Genomic DNA, 17032 nt, shown 5'->3' on the forward strand with positions numbered 1-17032 from the left:
CTTAGTGTCATCCCTTTGTTGGACACTAAAAATGCCTTCACATTTTCAGTATGTATTAATTCCTGAAATGTGCAAGGTAGCTTCCAGATTTGATAGGATATTTATTTCAATTGTAGAAATAAATGGCCAGTGAATTAAAGAAAATGTTACTTTTAAATAAACTCAGCTCAGAAGTAGCAAAGTCAAATATTACAAATAAATTCATGACATAAATGATAATATTTTTGCTTTTAAAAGACAGTCTTAATGGTTATTAGACAACTTTGTTCAACTTACAGCTCTTCAGTTCCAAGCCTACAAGCACAGGAAACACAACAGCAGAAAACTAAGTTTAATGGGATACTTTTAATTTTGATTTAGTATACACATCAGTATGCACTAAGGAACATACATGCAAGGGTTCCTAAACTTCAAAGTTCACAAATCTAAGTCTAATTTGCACTTTAGAGGAGGCACATGAAGAACTTCAGTCAATATAGTGGGGTTCATTGTGTTTCTGTGTTCAGTATTTGATAGCCTTTTCTAGGAATTCAGTCACATATCTCATTTGCATGAAGACTTTCTTTTAAATGTCAGAAATGAGATATGACAATAAGTATTCACTTTGATTAACGTGTTCAAGGTTTTTCTTGACCTTAAATGAAGACATTGCTTCAAAATGTAATCAGATCTTTAAACTGGGTGGATACTGAGGTGGGGAAATGCTATACAGATATCAGAGCACAGTAAGTACAGACTTGGCCAAAATACATACTTTGTTATTTTCCAACATGTTCATTGTGTTCATATTTTTATTCAAATTAAAATAGAAGAGGTATTGATCCCTTTTTTATCTGTCTTTTAGGGAATTCATTGTATATGTTGTTTGACTGGAGTTAAATGAAACAGTGACTTTGTTACACAAAGATATGAAAAACTAACTTTTATTTTTTTAAGAGTTTAGGCATAAAAGTTTAAATACATGGTTAAGTGATATGTGATTTTGTATCTCAGCTTTTGAAATCAAATAAGCTTCATTGTTTTTTTGGGCTGGTAAAATGAAAAGAGGCCCAAATATATCTTCAGGCAAAGTGCAAAATTTATTCTAGCACATTACTGTATTAAGGTGGTTGTGAAGGGCAGAGTGTTTTAAAGAAGCCACCTTTTCAAGGTCTGTCATTTCATATGCATATGTATTCCACATTCCTGTCTGACCATATAACTTGACTCATACATTACATACATGTACGGACCCCAAGCACTTGTTGCATGGTCATGGATACTCTAACTGTGTTCAGATGCTCAAGGTTTACATTTTCTCAAGCCAGTTTTGTCATGCCTAGCTCTCTGTTAGTTGTGTCACAATGTCTATATACTTTGATGATCATCCTGTATCATAAATCTACACAACTCTAGTTCTGGTCCTCTAAGAATCAACACCACGCCACATACAAAATTACACTGCTGAATCTATCCAATTTTTGAGAAAAAAAAACATCATGTTTGCCAAATAATATTGCTTGCTGTGAGTAATGTGGGTGTAGTTGTCTCATTTGAGTAACAGCAATGACTACCAGCACAAGTTCAAAAGCAGTTCAGAATCTATGCAAATCAAGTTAGAAGCCTAAGTAGCTTAATTGAGGAAGAATAAACAAAGCTGAGAGGTCAAAGTTCTATTTAAACCATAGAGTTTTTTGTAGTAGATTTATAGCATTACATAAAGGTTCTTGGACAGTATTCTGCGCTCATAATTGATCAGAAGAATACCTGATTCCTATTGTTTGTTCTCTGTGTAGCTGTTCAAGCTCAACTGCTTCTTACAGCAACAGTATTAAAATGTGTATTTTTTTTTTCATCGTCGTGTTCCAATGCATTTGGTGATGCTCTTGTGTTTATGGTATGCTATAACTATTTCAAAATCAATATGAGATAGACTAAGTAAAATTTCCCATGCATTCCAAGAAAATGGGGGAAGGGATGACAAAGGATTTTCCAGACTTATTGATTGGATTAATCATGAATGTTTTATTTGTTTGTTTTTCTGTTTGTTTGATGGACCTACATTTTATTGGTCAGTGCTTACTGCCTAAGGCATTTCTGTGAGACTGTAAATTCATAGCTCAGTTGCTGTCTAAATACCTAGTTTCCCTGAAATAAAGGAAGCTGGAAAATTAATTAATTAATAGTCAAGAATCAGACTGTGCATGGTGTTTGGGATGTATTAGAGACAACAGGATAAAGTCTGAGATCCCAACAGAAACATCAGTAGTTTGTTAATCAAGATAATAGGTATCATGTAATAACAGCTGTACTTTGCAAAATGGTTTCATGACATGATATAACAGACAGTAGGGGTAGTCCTCTAAACATCATTTACACACATTCTTGATGTAACATTGCCAAACTAACTAAAATTCCAATTTGTAATTGATATGTTTGAGACCAGGAGCAATAAGTACTCGCTGCTTCCTTTAAATTCTATATATATATATATTTTTTCTTTTAATTATTTTTTTCTAGACTGTTTTCCATCAAGTTAAGCTCTTTAAGTAGCTTAATTAAGGAATTATGCACCTTGATTAAGGAATATTTTCAACTCTTGAAGACACATTCTTTTGTGTTAAAAATTAAAATTGTTTGATATCATGCTGAAGGCATGTATTTTGTAGGGTGACTACGACTAGCTTTTTAAATCTGACTCTGTGTCCACTGTGTTTGCATTTGGCTTGACATTGGTTCAGTTTCTGTGATTCTGTACATATAATATTAAATGTTTCAAATTTTTTCTCATAATTTACCACATCAGTGAGTCTTAAAATTCAGTTAAATCAGGAATAAATAATATATATATTTTTTATAGAATTCTGCGTTAAGAAATATAGCAAAAGAGGAGAATTTCACTATTCCCATTTCACAACGGTGGAAACCAGGGCAGAGAAAAATGAAATGAGTTATCCAAAGTCATGCAGAGCTGGGAATAGAGAGCAAGTCCTCCTAGTCTTAGGCTGCTGCTATACACAGTGGTTAAGACACTGTTTTTAATTACTTCCTCAAATTATGACTTATGTTTAAGGTACAACTATCAGCCTTTATTGTAACGCCTCTGTTACATTGCATTATTCTTGGCATATTTTTCTCAATGACTTTTTAAAAGTTTAATTTCATGAGATCTCTACCTCAATTCAGTGCAAGCTCCTGTTACTGCATCTTCTGTGAACTAGTCCAGTAGTCAGACTGCATTCAGTAGGTACGTGGTATGCAGATGTGAACTGGAAGGAGCAACATTTTAGTTAAGTCCACTGGGATGTAGCCATGCAACTCCTATTAACATTAATGAGAATGAAGCAGCTAAATCTCAGTGCATTGTGCTGAAAATGCTCCCTGACGTGTTTGAAGGAATACCATTTTCATATCAAGTATTTGCAAATGTGCTGGTGCTGCTCCATAAAACCTAACATCCTAGAAAAGGATTCCCAGATCTTCCATACTCTATAGCAAAGATGATCTGTGGGAACTGTTGACTGAATAACTCCACAGGATACTGTACATCATTTTTATTGATAAGGAAGTTGTCATCTGTGTAGCCTTGGTATAAAGTTGAATGGGCATGAGCTACTTTAAAGCATTATGTTTTTGATTAACCATCAAATTGACAGCAAAAAATTGGTCCAATTCAGACTCTGAAATGTATATATATATTTTCCTTCGAGCCTTAGCTGTAAGCTTGAAAGACAGAGCCACCAGATTGCATGGATACTGACCAAGTTGCCATTTGTTCAAAAGATGTTGCAACATGAAAATTTAGTTAGTTCTGCTGAAGACAACAATAGCAGATTTACTGTTTCTTACATCAGTAGTGATTTATGAGTAACTGTTAGGTAGTGGAGATAATTAGTCTAATTTAGATTACTCTGCCTGACCGGGAGAAAGGATGTTGCAATTCATAATTGATTCTCCATTTCATACTTTTATTTCAGAGGAATAAATGTTTTTGCACAGTATGAACTACACACGTACTGTACTACAACAAATAGTTAATAACTGTATTTACCATACTTTCAATCTATGTTCCACAAGAGGCAATTCTAGGAAAGGAATATTTACACACTCATTACAGAGCATCAAGTAAAATTGCATAATGCATATATTTCTAACCAATTACACATCAAATAAAAAATTCTGGAAAGTATACAAGACTAGAAAATGCCCCCCATCCCCCACTAAAAAGTAACTCTACGGGGTAGATAATTACTAAAACATCTACATTGTAGCTCGAGGCAAGGAATGTTTATGATTTTCTGTAGTTCTGCTGTCAATCTCTGCCTTCTGCTCTTGCACTTTAGAGTATTCAGAATATTATCTGCATAGTATATAGCCAATTCTTTCCCTGTTATTTGATTGGCCTATATCATTATCATGAAGTTTTAATATTGAAAATTAAAAGTAATTCAGAACAAATAATTTGATGAATTTCACCTTTCTCTCTTTGAGAGATTCATTTCTCAAATTTATTCATTATTCAGTAATTCTTTTAGCAAATAAGTCTTGGTGTGTTATTTTAATTGTGAATTATGAATATTACAATCAGTTTGTGCTCTATCTTCTGTGCAGTAACAAATGTATTTGACTAACTTAAGCAATCCAGTTTAAATTTCCAACTGTGTTTGATTATAATAGGTGTTAGCAATGTATGCCAGGCAATCAAAATCCACATACCATGTGACTTGTAGTAACTAACCAACCCAGCATGAAGGCAAACTACAAATTTGATAATCAGATGTTCAGTTTAAAATTTACTTTCAGCAAATACTCAGGCAATCAAGCCAAAAGTATACCTAGTGAATTCTGAACAATTGAGTGCTTTCAGAAAGTGATGATAAAAAGATTCACTGAAATTAAAGAACATATAGTCAAGGATACTTCCTTCAAATATTTTGGGGGTTTGAGTTGTTGACTGGCTTACCAATGTCATTTTTTTTCCTGAAGAAATAAAGAATGTAGTGAAGCATTAGAAAATAAGGAAAGAAACAACTGGACATCAGCATATGTATCTCTGTTCCTGGAATGAGTAGGGGGACATTCATTCTTGTGTCAATATCCAATTTTTATCCTTTCAGTGATCTTAAGTCATCCAAAGGATGAATTGAGATGACTTATAGAATCTCTGTATTGAGATCCTTATTTTTTTAATGTGACTGCATTTAATCAAATTGATTGAACAGTGGATTTCTGGTAGATAATAGTATGTGAAAGACATTGTAGGAATTGTAGTGTTGGGAATTGGCATACAGGACGTGGACATAAGCAACCAGGGGTAGGCCTTAGAAATCTCAGGGCCTGCTGTAGCTGAGCAAACCAAGCTGCCAGAGTAACTGTGAGAAGCTCCCATGGCAATGACTCCCACATCACCCAATTAAGGAACTCAGAAAATATTGTTATCAGCAGCTGGCCTCAAGGACTAGGTCTACGCGACCGTTAAGCACAAAGGGGGTTGTTTTCCTAACTTCTAATCAAAAGGGGGGGTTCTTTTCTTGCAGGTGGTGTTATTTTCTTAACAGTTTGTCTGGGTGCTTTTGACCAATAATCTTGTGTGAAACACTGTCCACCCCTGTAAAATTCACTATAAAAGTTGGGCTATTCGGGCAATAAAATGGTGAAGCATAATCTGACTCTGCTGGTGTCTGTCGTGCTTTCGTCCGTGCTTCGCAACATTGTAGGAAATTAAACTATTTGTAAGCTTGGTTTGTAAACTTGGTTCAGACTTGATGAATAGTTTCATAAATTAACATACAGGCTTTCTTTTCAATTTCCAAGTGAAATAGTGTCTTCATGGATTAAAAATATGACCTTCCTTTAGAAAAATCATCTTTGTTAGAATATATAGGCATTTCTGTTTAAGTTATACCTAAGGACTCAATCCTAAAAGAAAAGAAAATGTAGCACTTGGCTGGAGCAATGTGGCTGTAGAGACAAATATGGCTGGTTTTAGGGGTTTTCTCTCATGTTCTTTCTTAGGTGTTCTCTTGGTAGTAGATGTGATAAATGATTTCTTTTAAAATGTAACTAGAAAAAGAGCCTACCTTTTCTTAAATAGCATCCTGATTGTAGCACTTGCTTTGAATGTACTGTCTGTACTGCCATGGGGATATCTTCTCCAGTGTGTCCCACAGTCCTCGTAGTGAGTTTGGAGGAGAAGAGGGTTAGTAAATGTTCACTGAGTTTTCTGCCTTAATTTCATGCCCAAATTTCCTTTCAAAGAAAACCTTTGAGAAAGAAAAGATTTCCTTTCAAAATTCAAGAATTTTGATATGCAAAGACTCCGTCTCTGGCTCAGGTAGCTCTCATGAACTTCACAGAGAGCAAATAGAGAACAATTATTTCCTATTTTTCAGACTGTTGGAACTAGGGCAGTAAGTAATATGACCAGGTAGCTGGTTTAGACCAGAATAAACACCTTTTTATATAGTACATAATTGAATTGCAGACTCAGTGGAATTACAAAATACAAGTCCACTTGCTTAATAAAAAGTCTTTGCATAGATGTTAGAAGAGTTCTATCTTTGGGACGTCTGTAATATATAGGAATGACAGTTTTCAAAAACCTTCAATGTATGAAATATACAAAAGTTAGCGATCCAAGCAAATATAGTTTTCTCTTGTGTAGGAGGACATGACCTTCATAACTCACCTAACAGTATTAATGGACTACTCAGTTGGTGGTAGAAATAAATTGAATCATTCTATTGCCCTTTGCTATCTCATCCGTTAGTGGATATTATTCTTTGCCCTAACAAATTTATAACAATATGTTTTCAGACTATAAATATTGATAGATTAAAAAAAGAATGTTTGAATATTTGAGAAGCTTCTTAAACACCTATGAAATGAGCATTAATGTCTTGAAAAAAAAAAAAAGGATATTTTTATTATATTCCATTAAGGGTAGTTTAGAAAGGACTTCAACCTCTTTTATTAAATTACATGCTTTTCTAGGGTAAATATTTAATTTTGAGTTAGTGTGGGACTGGTTGAAGTTCTGACCTGAGTCTTTGTCACAGTGAACAATACGTATATGCACAAATTACAGCTTGGTAGGAATGGAGTTAGACCAGCTAGAAAGTAGCTTACTACATATTAGTGTCAGGTAATTAGTACGAAAGTGCCATGTTAGAATCCATAAATATATCCAGGCTTCTCAAAATATCTGTGTGCCCATTATCTAATGTTAAGTTGAAACCACACAGGCACCAGTTGCCCAGAGCAAATTTTAAGCCTAACTGAGCCATAGACTGTGGAAGCTTTGACAAGATGTTTGACCTCCTTGTTCCTCAGCCAACCCAGCTGTGAAATGGGTAAAACCAATAGTGTAAAAAGACAGACCCCACTGGAAAACAGACCTGTCACTGCCTTGGACAAGTACGGGCAAATAAATGGCAAATGTGATGGACTTATCGTGTCCTGTTATGCCTTATGCTTAAATAACAGAGACTAAATGTGAATGGTTGATGCATCAAATATTACTAAAAGAGATTAAAAACTGGGACATATCACTGAAATGTAATTCCATCTCCCTCTTGGGAAATGTAGTACAATTTCAGTATTTGTTAACATCAGATACAGAATAGTTTTGTGTAAGTCAGCTGGACTTCTGCTGCTCATGATTATCCATATGCAAGGGATTCTGATGATTTTACAAATGTGCACTCTTAAAAGAAAAAATACAACTTCACTGTTTTTTCTGTGTTGTAAATATTACCTGATATTATTAAAACAGAAAGAATTTCAATATTTAAGTTAAAGAATTGTTAACTTTCATATCTCTCAACTTTAGCAATAAGAATTTCTTGAAAACCATTCAGGTCTGATATATGTTCTTTTATTATTTAGAGACTAAATTCAGATCTCGCACCAGAGGTTCGTATATTGCTACTCACTGATTTAACATCCATATTTTGAATGCTTTTTGCTGTATCTGGCATGTGTATTTATCTGATGTGACTATTTCATTTTAAGAAATGCTTTTCCGTCTGTGTTGTAGAATATATGGTAGCTGTATAATTTAATCTGTGCTAAACAGCTTAATCATTTATTAAAGCCAGATAAAAGCAATGTGTACTGTGTAGTCAATGATAACTATTTTAATTTTCAGTAGTGTTTAGAAGTTCTGCATCTGCCGAGGATACATTATTTTATGTACTGTTATTGACTGAGGAATAAAAGAACACAGCAGACACTAGCATTGTTTAATTCACGCACTATTACCTCTGTTTTGTGGCAGGGTGATGAAAGGCTTTTTGTAAATATGACTACTAAACAGTAACTGACATTTATGCTGTGGGAAATGTGTCATTTGATGTTATCTAGAATAGGAAACAATATAAATTCCACGAAGTAGTTTAGTAAAGTCTGTATCTTTTCTGTAAATCACTAGTCTTATTAAATGGTATCTCTACTTTTGCCTCTTCCTCTTTCAAGATGTTGAATTTTTTTGCCTCTTCACCAGATTACAGTATTTTAATGTGATATTCTAATAAATCGCTCATAACAGTTTGACTCTCAAATGGAAATCACTAATTAATAACATAAACTTTGTAATAGTCTGAATTGTAGCTGTTGTAGCAAGAATCTTTTATGACAGTAGTACTTCGTGTCACACATGTCACACTGTCTGCTAATGTCACTTTCATCATGAAAACGTTCTATAGGATCACAGATACAGTCAAATATAGCTTTCATATTTCAACAACAAGAAGAAATCTTGAATGGTATATACATTGAGATATGCAGGCATATCTGTGCCTGCAGGAAACAGGAATTATTAGAACTGCCTGACCAAAATAGTTCAGTGTTCGTTTTCAGGCACTATTTCAGATTACCAAAATGATGTTGACCAGAGTCTTTAAATTACACTTTTTTTTTTTTTTTTTTTTTTTTCCAGCTGTGGCACTAAATCATTTTTCTAGACTGTCTGTGTACAATGAATCTAGTACATGTGTACTAGATTTGTGTACTGATACCTACTAGTTTGTGTACTGAATCTAGTACATCAAAGAAGTCGGTCAGTATGCTGAGAACAAAAGCCGTCAGCACTTTTGTCCTGTTTGCTATGTAACTCTGAACATACTACCACTGATTTTTTTTTCTTTCCACAGAAGATAGTTACTAGATTTTACATTTTTGCTTCTCAAAGAAGCATTTGGACAGAGGGAGGTAGATTTTAATCCCATTTCATATCCAAAAGAGAAGAAAATTCTCTGAAAGCCTAGGTGTAATGTCAAGTTACATTCCAAATAATTAGCTTTTTCTCTTTCAGAATTTCAGCAAATGATAGGAAAGACATCGGGACTATTCAGTTTAAAGCTTGTAGTTGACCAAAAAATGTAGAAAAAGAGTAATTTTTCTCCCATTTCCATATATGGCATTTTAGATGTTATGTTAATATAAGGAAAAGCCTTATACTGTAGTTTCGTATTAAACTTTTTCTAATGCCAGTAGAATTACATTCAAATGTATGCTTTCTGATGGGTAATGCATAAGTCTCCAGAAATAATTTCTTAACAACACCATGCCATGCCTAAGCTGGCACAGTTGCTAAATATCCCTTTCTCACAAACTGCTCTTATTTAGCTAGTGTTCCAATAAGGAGGGGGTTCTATTCCTTTTACCCAGCCTATACATAGAGGCTTCTATTCCTTCTAACCAGCTTCTACATACAGGGTGTTGCAAGGGTGCTGTGCAAGATGGAAGAACCAAATTTGGCAATAAACCATTCCAGTAGAATATTCCTTCTCCTTTCTCCTTTCTTCTTTCTCCTTTCTCCTTTCTCCTTTCTCCTTTCTCATCCTTTCTGGACAAATGTGGATCAAACTAAAACCTTTGGTGCAGCTGCTACATTAACTGGCAGAAATTCTGCTACATATCAGAATCTGAGTTTGTAATTTTATTTTAAACTCACCTCTACTGTAGTTCATACATAAATAAGAACCATAACAAATAATCTCTTGTTTAAATAGGAGACATTTATTCAATTCATTGGTTCAGCATATCAGAATGACTTCACTCATTGCACCCTGATGCATATGTTAGTAGAGTTATTCTCTGAATGTGTAATACATCAGACTGGAAGAAACGGAAAGGCTGGGCAGCGTTTCTGTGAAGAGTAAGTCTTGGGGAGGCAAACTGTCTCAGATAAAATGCTTCCTAAAGTAGCAACAAATCTATCATTACTGCTAGAACATAGTGTTCAATTCATACTATTGTGGGAAGGGTAATTATAAGTTCAGATGGTACAAGCTCTTGTACTGCTTTTGCACTATATCAAATTATTTTCATACAGCAGCTATCATAATTTCAATAAGTGTCTTCTTCATCTTTTTTTTTTTCAAGTCTTTCTATTTATAGGGCACAGCAAAGATTAAAGAATATGCTTTTATTAAAGGCATTGCAAAAATCCATGTTACTTTCAAGTCTGATAAATAAGAATAGACAAAGTAAATGAACACATTGTGTTTTTTTTTTTCATTATTCCGTTACATAAAGTTCTGATACATTTGCATAATTTAGTGTCATTTTCTTCATTCAGAAAGGAAACCTTCCATGGGTATTTTTCAGAAATGCTAGAGAGGGTGTCTAGCATGTCAGAAAGGAGTTGTGCTTAAGTCTTACAATAACACTCTTATAGATAGGTGCTCTGTTTGTATGCTTGCCAGTGAACCAGGATATTGTTTATTGTCTTGAATGCTTACTTCTGGCTTCAAGCTTCACTGGCACTGGTATGCAGCTGGTATAGTCAACATGCTGACACTTTGCAGCTTGACTTACTGCTTGAGTTTATGGAGAAAACTTTGTCATTTTCTTTTCTGGAAGGTTTCTTTGAAGAAACAGGCTAAATATAACAAAATCAAACCCATTTCAAAAGCCCTCATTAAACCTGACATGAGTAGAATTTTAGCTATAGCTTCTACTGCTTATTATGAAAATGAGAAATAAAGAAGAACAGATTTAGTATTTCCTTGCCTCATTCAGTTCATTTGAGAATCATCAGTACATGTGTGTAATTCTTGTTAGTATTATAATGTAGTGTAGGATGTAGTATGTATCACCTGAAGAGGAAACGACTTGCTGCAGAACCGTTTGGCTTGAAAATCCTTTTGTTTTACACTTCGCTGCAAGCATGTACACATTTCAGTACGTGCTGTGAGAACTACATCTCTACCTTTAAGCCTTTTCCTTGTCTAAAGTGTAGGGGAAAAAAGAGATTTCCACAAAGGTGAATGCTTAGAGAAGGAACGTGAATCAATATGAGGGCTGTAGCAGGTTTGTTGTAACAGCACGTTTTCCTAACATTTGGGAGAATGGCTGCGTGTGTGTGAATGAACTTTGGATAACAGGCTTCAAACAAGTAACGACTGACTGACTGCATGGCAATCAAAAGAACACGTTAGAAGCAGTGTGCATTTGCCCTGGCTTTTGCCCTGATCTTTGGGTAGCTGGCAGCATAGCAGTGTCTGCAGTGACAAATAGAATCTAGTTAATTTGCAAGTGCAACATTCATGCAGTACTGTGTAATGTGATATTGTGCTTGCCAATTATGCAGCAAAAGTACGGATGCTTTCAGTATGCCTCAGTCTTTTTTAATGTACTTTTACTGTCAGAGTAGAAAGGTAAATTCAAACAGTAAAACTGTTAGTTCTTACTGTTTTCAGTATCATAAAGAACACAGACCTGGCTGTGTTTATGATTTTAATCATTTTATGTATATGCATGTACATGTATATATTTAAGTATATGTGTATTATCAAAAACATTTTGTTGAGTGTCAGGGAGTTGTCATCAATTTATAGTAACAAGTAATAAGAATAATACATACATACAGACATTTGAGACTATAAGAAAAAAAAAAATGAAAAGACCAAAACAAACGGAAGTTCCAAATACTTGGTGTTGCTCAATTTACATAAATATTTGGAGATCAATCTCACATACATATTAGTGTGTATTTGCATTCATGAATGAAAACACAAAGAAAAAGTGTTCTTGGGGCTTAAATTTCAACCAGCCAGAGAAAAAAAATAATCTTTTGAATCTGGTTAGAGTTTAGTTAGATTGAATAATGCATAATAAATGCTCAATATTTACAGTCAATAGTTCCTGAGGTCAGTGAGGAACTATATCAGTTTTAGACTGACATTTGTATCAATAAAAGATTAGTCAACATCAACAATGGTAAATATTAAACAAAGTTGAAAAAAACAGTTTATTAATTTTTACAAGTTGTCTGGAAACTAAGAACCAGTTTGAATTGCAAGAGTTTCTATCAGGTGTGTGATTGATGAGGATTAAATGTTGGAATAGGGGGTAATTTTTTTAATCCATCTGAAAATTCCATCTGTTTTAGAATACAGTTCATCAAAGTAAAATATACTTTTTTACTTTCTGGCTACTTCACAAATTTATTAAGAAAAAATCGAATCAAATACTGCTCCCCAGACTGCTTTCAGTCCCACAAAGCTTGGCATCATCTATGGATTTTGTAAGTGCAGGCTTTAAGTTTGTTGCTACCCAATGTAATGAAAACACACTGAATACTATAAAACCAAAGCTAAAGTTTGTGGTATCCCCACTGGTTTATCAGTCCACTTTGAGACATGTTTATTAATAATTGCCTTTCTGCTTTTTGTGTAGTCATGCAACCTATTGAAAGTAATTTGGCATAGATCATATTTTTATTCTTATGGCAATTTTATATCAGATGGTATCACACTGTGATGTTAACAAAGCTGTTGATCAGATCTATTACTCCTCTGCTTTCATAAACAAATAAACTCATAAAAAGAGAACTTAGGTCAACACAATTTTACAAGTCATGACTGATTCTTACAATCTCATTGTCCCCTAAATGCTTACAGATTGTTTAGTAATTTGCAAAGGTATACTTGTGTGCATTCTGCTAGTCTGATTGCTCTCTGCAACTCTTAACTTTTCTTATGTCCTCCTCCAGACCTTTAGATTTCACCTTCATGTGATTTTGAAAATAATTGTTGTTACTCAAAGCTAAGATACAAAATTACAAAATACAATACAAAATTACTCCTGCCTTCCTTGTTCACCCCCTTCAATCTGGGAAGTCATCAGCAGTTACGTGCAACCTCCCCACCTATACCTTCCCAGTCAATTGTAAGTGTGTTGAAAGCTGAGGGATTGTTAGAGAAGCTTGACAGAGCTGCAGTTGTAAAATAAACAGATTTGCAGGTTGTTTTTCACTATGTGTTTGATATAGCTACATAGAGGGGTCCATTGTATCTTTTTTCAGAAGTGAAGTTTATATGTAATCAGAAATAGACATTCTTTCAAGGAGAATTTAAGTAGAGAGTTGAGATACAGCAGTTGTCTGTAGGTTTGACAAAGGCAAAATTTAATTTACTGTGTAGGAGTGATTGTTGGAAAGAACTAAAATATTGCACAAGTTAGCAAATAAGAAATTATTTAGGGGGAGTAACATTGCCAGTGTCTGAATATATCTGTGGTGCAGCCCAGGTTACCTGAATCTCAAGTGTTGTACTTTGTTCTACAAACTAACCTGGACTCTTTCCACTGAATGATATGAACTGTTTACAAATACAGAATGGGCTGTGGGTACGTATTTAGAATGGGCAATGTCATTACTCTTGGCATAGCTGTGATAGCTTTGGAGTATGGTAACTCTCAAATGCTTTGATTTCAGAGTACCTGGAGGTTTCTGTTGTTGTTTCTTGGTTCCCAGAAGCCTCAGCATGACTACAAATTGCAGAAGGCAGAGTCATAGTATGGACTACTTGAACTCTGCATTAAAATTGTTTTATCAGTGGATTTCTATGCTTTTACTGGAGAAATCTACAGTCATACAGGTGTAATGTGGGTCTGCAGTTAAGATACAGCAACAACGAAAATATAAATGTAGTAATACTATTTAACTTGTATGTAGCAGGTTTCATCAGTACTCCTGAGTATTCAATACCATTATCCCCAAGAAAATGACTTGAGAAAGTCACAGTGAGCTCACAGTGAGTTAAAAATCCCAAGGCAGAATGACCTGAGCACTGGGATCTTAGCTAGGACTACAGTGCAGATCTCCCGTGTTTGAATCCAGTATTTTCTCCACAGTAACAAACTGTTGGTGTAAGGTTCCTAAGTGTTCCTGCTAACTCCTGTATGTAGTGTTCAATGGGGAAAGCAGCCATGCATTAGCTTGGGTGGAAGAATAGATGTTGACACAAGCACCAAAAATATCTCTGATCTGTGTCCTAAAATTCTGTCAGTTTATGACTTGCTGGCTGTAACAATGTTAAATGTGTAAAAGAGGACTTTCTATCACTTTAAATCATTGGCTGTAGAAATTATTAGCATATGAAGTGTTTTTGCATATTGTCTGGCACCCTCTACTGTGCATAAAAATTCCAAGCATAAATATAGTATTATTGCTGATGCTCTGTTATAGTTGTAGTATATAGATAAAGTATATACATAAAGATATAGTATAGTTAGAGTATATAGGTAAAAAGGCAAAAATACCAAAGTAAAATATTGTATCATAAAGTGAGTTAAAGAGATTATCTGTGTCTAATAGTATGTACGTGTGTGCATAACAATAACTGTTTCTCAATGTCAGTGCCCCCTTTCACTTAGGGTGCTTTTGTCTGAATGGAGATTTGCCATTCTGAAGCCCCATTTGTAGCTTTCTGATGTAGCTCTCAGTTCACTCTTACTTTCAAAAGACAAAAATAATATGCTTTTAAACTTGCAATTAGAAGAATCACTGTGTTGATGGCCACTTTGTTCTTCCTTGGCTTCAAGATGGTCAGTGCTTTGTATATCTCACTAGCATGCTCTTGGACAAAAAATATTTTGTGGGACTGGGCCATTATTAGGCACTAAACATACATGCTACTTTAAGTGTTTTTAAGAAAAATGAGGTGGTGTTACACAATTTTATAGTATGACTGTATAACGTGATGTGTTGTATGCTTCCCCCTAGCTGGTTAATATAGCAACTCAAAGAATGACATACATATCTTGGAGTGTCATAGTAAAGCTTTTTAAACAGTCGTAGGTAGCTAGCAGGTGCATTTTCTACTGAAGGAAGTTCAGTTATATTCCTCCACAGAATTTTACAGACACATCAGCAGTGATACATTTTATAAAATGGTATCACATAGTGATCAGTTAGAAGAATTTTAATTAATAAATAAATTTTACCTACTAGCTTTCAATGTTATTTAAAAAGACCAAATAAAATATCTGCAAATTGAGACTACATAGACATCAGATTAAATCCATTCCCTCTTACTTCTGTATAACAATAACCTCCTTTGTGATTTGTAGCTTTCAAAGATGTTTTTAATAGGCTTTTAACATACAGAAAGTCCTGTTCTAGACAAATTAATTCAATTATACCACTTTCAAAATGTGAAGATAATGCAATGCATAGTGCACTCTAAACTCACAGCCATGGGATCTCCTATGGTACAGTGATTTCGTTTATGTGATTTGGAAATGATATGAGTTTCGGTTCCCTTCTTCTCTACCATTTAGACTGGCCAAGGAAATTAATGGCAAAACAGATTTTCATTCACATGCCAAGGTTGTTAAAAAGATGCTGAATGGACATCCATAGATCTTATGGTATTTTTAGCAAAGCCTAGGAGACATTCACCAGTCTGTAGCAATGTACCAAGCTTTCAGAATTCTTGCTTCCTGAAAGCCTGTTGGTTGCATGGCTTAGATGAGGGTAGGAAAGAGACCCTGAGATCCCTGCCTTCACCTTTGGACCTCCGTGATTGTTGGCCTGTAACAGGTGAGGTTCTGAAACAGCAGCAGAACAGGGAATATATTTTACATTATTTCCAGGAAAGTTTGAATTTGGACCTCCGTGATTGTTGGCCTGTAACAGGTGAGGTTCTGAAACAGCAGCAGAACAGGGAATATATTTTACATTATTTCCAGGAAAGTTTGAATTTGATGTATTACTTCTTATGTTTTTCTTCTATGAGTGGTGAATATTTATTCAGGAATTATAGATTATCTTTTGTTGTTGTTGTTACATATTAGAGATTTCATTATAGGGTGTTTTTTTTTTTGTTGCTGTTGTTTTGTTTTTTGAGGTTTAAACTAAGTATGAAAAAAAAACCTAGATTTTTCAAAATTTCTTGTAGAAATTTCAAGCCTCTTACTTACATCTTTTTAATGAGAAATAAATCCTAGCAGGGGGCTCTCAGGAGGGGTCTTGACTATGGTGCAATCCCTTATGTTCTGTCATCTCCTAGATTTCTTAACTTCATAAAGCTTATTCATATTTCAAAGCACAGTCCTTGGGCTTCTTGAGAAGGGGCTGTCTGAAGAGGGTAAAACAATTGTGTTTTACTGTATTAGTCTACTGTTGGGAAGTGCATACGTTGCTCTGATAGGTGTATGTGTCCTTTCTTCTTATTATTATTGTATTTTGTTTTGTTTCTGGATGTGTGCGAAGTAGCAGTAGGTGTTCTGAAGCAAAACATACAACAATTTTATGTAGAAATAGTTAATTAATTCATGTTATTACGAAGTCCTAGCAGCAGCATGCAATGAAGTGAGGTAGAGTGTAAATCGTTGTATGGTTCTTATTCCCCTGATAGAAATGGACTTTCCAAACAAATTTGGCCAGGTTTGACAAGAAAACAAGTTCACAGATTTGCTTTTATGTCTTCTCTGTCAGAGTTGTGATGGTGTCTATCTTTGATTTATTCCTCAATGTATCTCTTTGCCTCTGATACTGTTTCCCTGGCATAACTAGGGTCAGAACAGTACATATACCAAAAGTGTGTTATATTAGGCTACACTGTATATCATTAAGCATACTCTGGTAAAGTGGGTTTTATCTGGTTGCAGGATAAAGGTTGCAGAATTTTCAGTTCTTTTAATAAACAGATGTGATAATTCTGTTCTGCTTAGCACCCAAGGAATAGTCCTCCTAATTCTAATCAGGTAAAGAAACATAGGATTTAACAAGAAATTTGGCCTAAATAAATGCTGAACCAGT

Source organism: Anas platyrhynchos, chromosome 4 (genome assembly GCF_047663525.1).
Source record: "Anas platyrhynchos isolate ZD024472 breed Pekin duck chromosome 4, IASCAAS_PekinDuck_T2T, whole genome shotgun sequence".
In the NCBI taxonomy this organism is placed as follows: domain Eukaryota; kingdom Metazoa; phylum Chordata; class Aves; order Anseriformes; family Anatidae; genus Anas; species Anas platyrhynchos.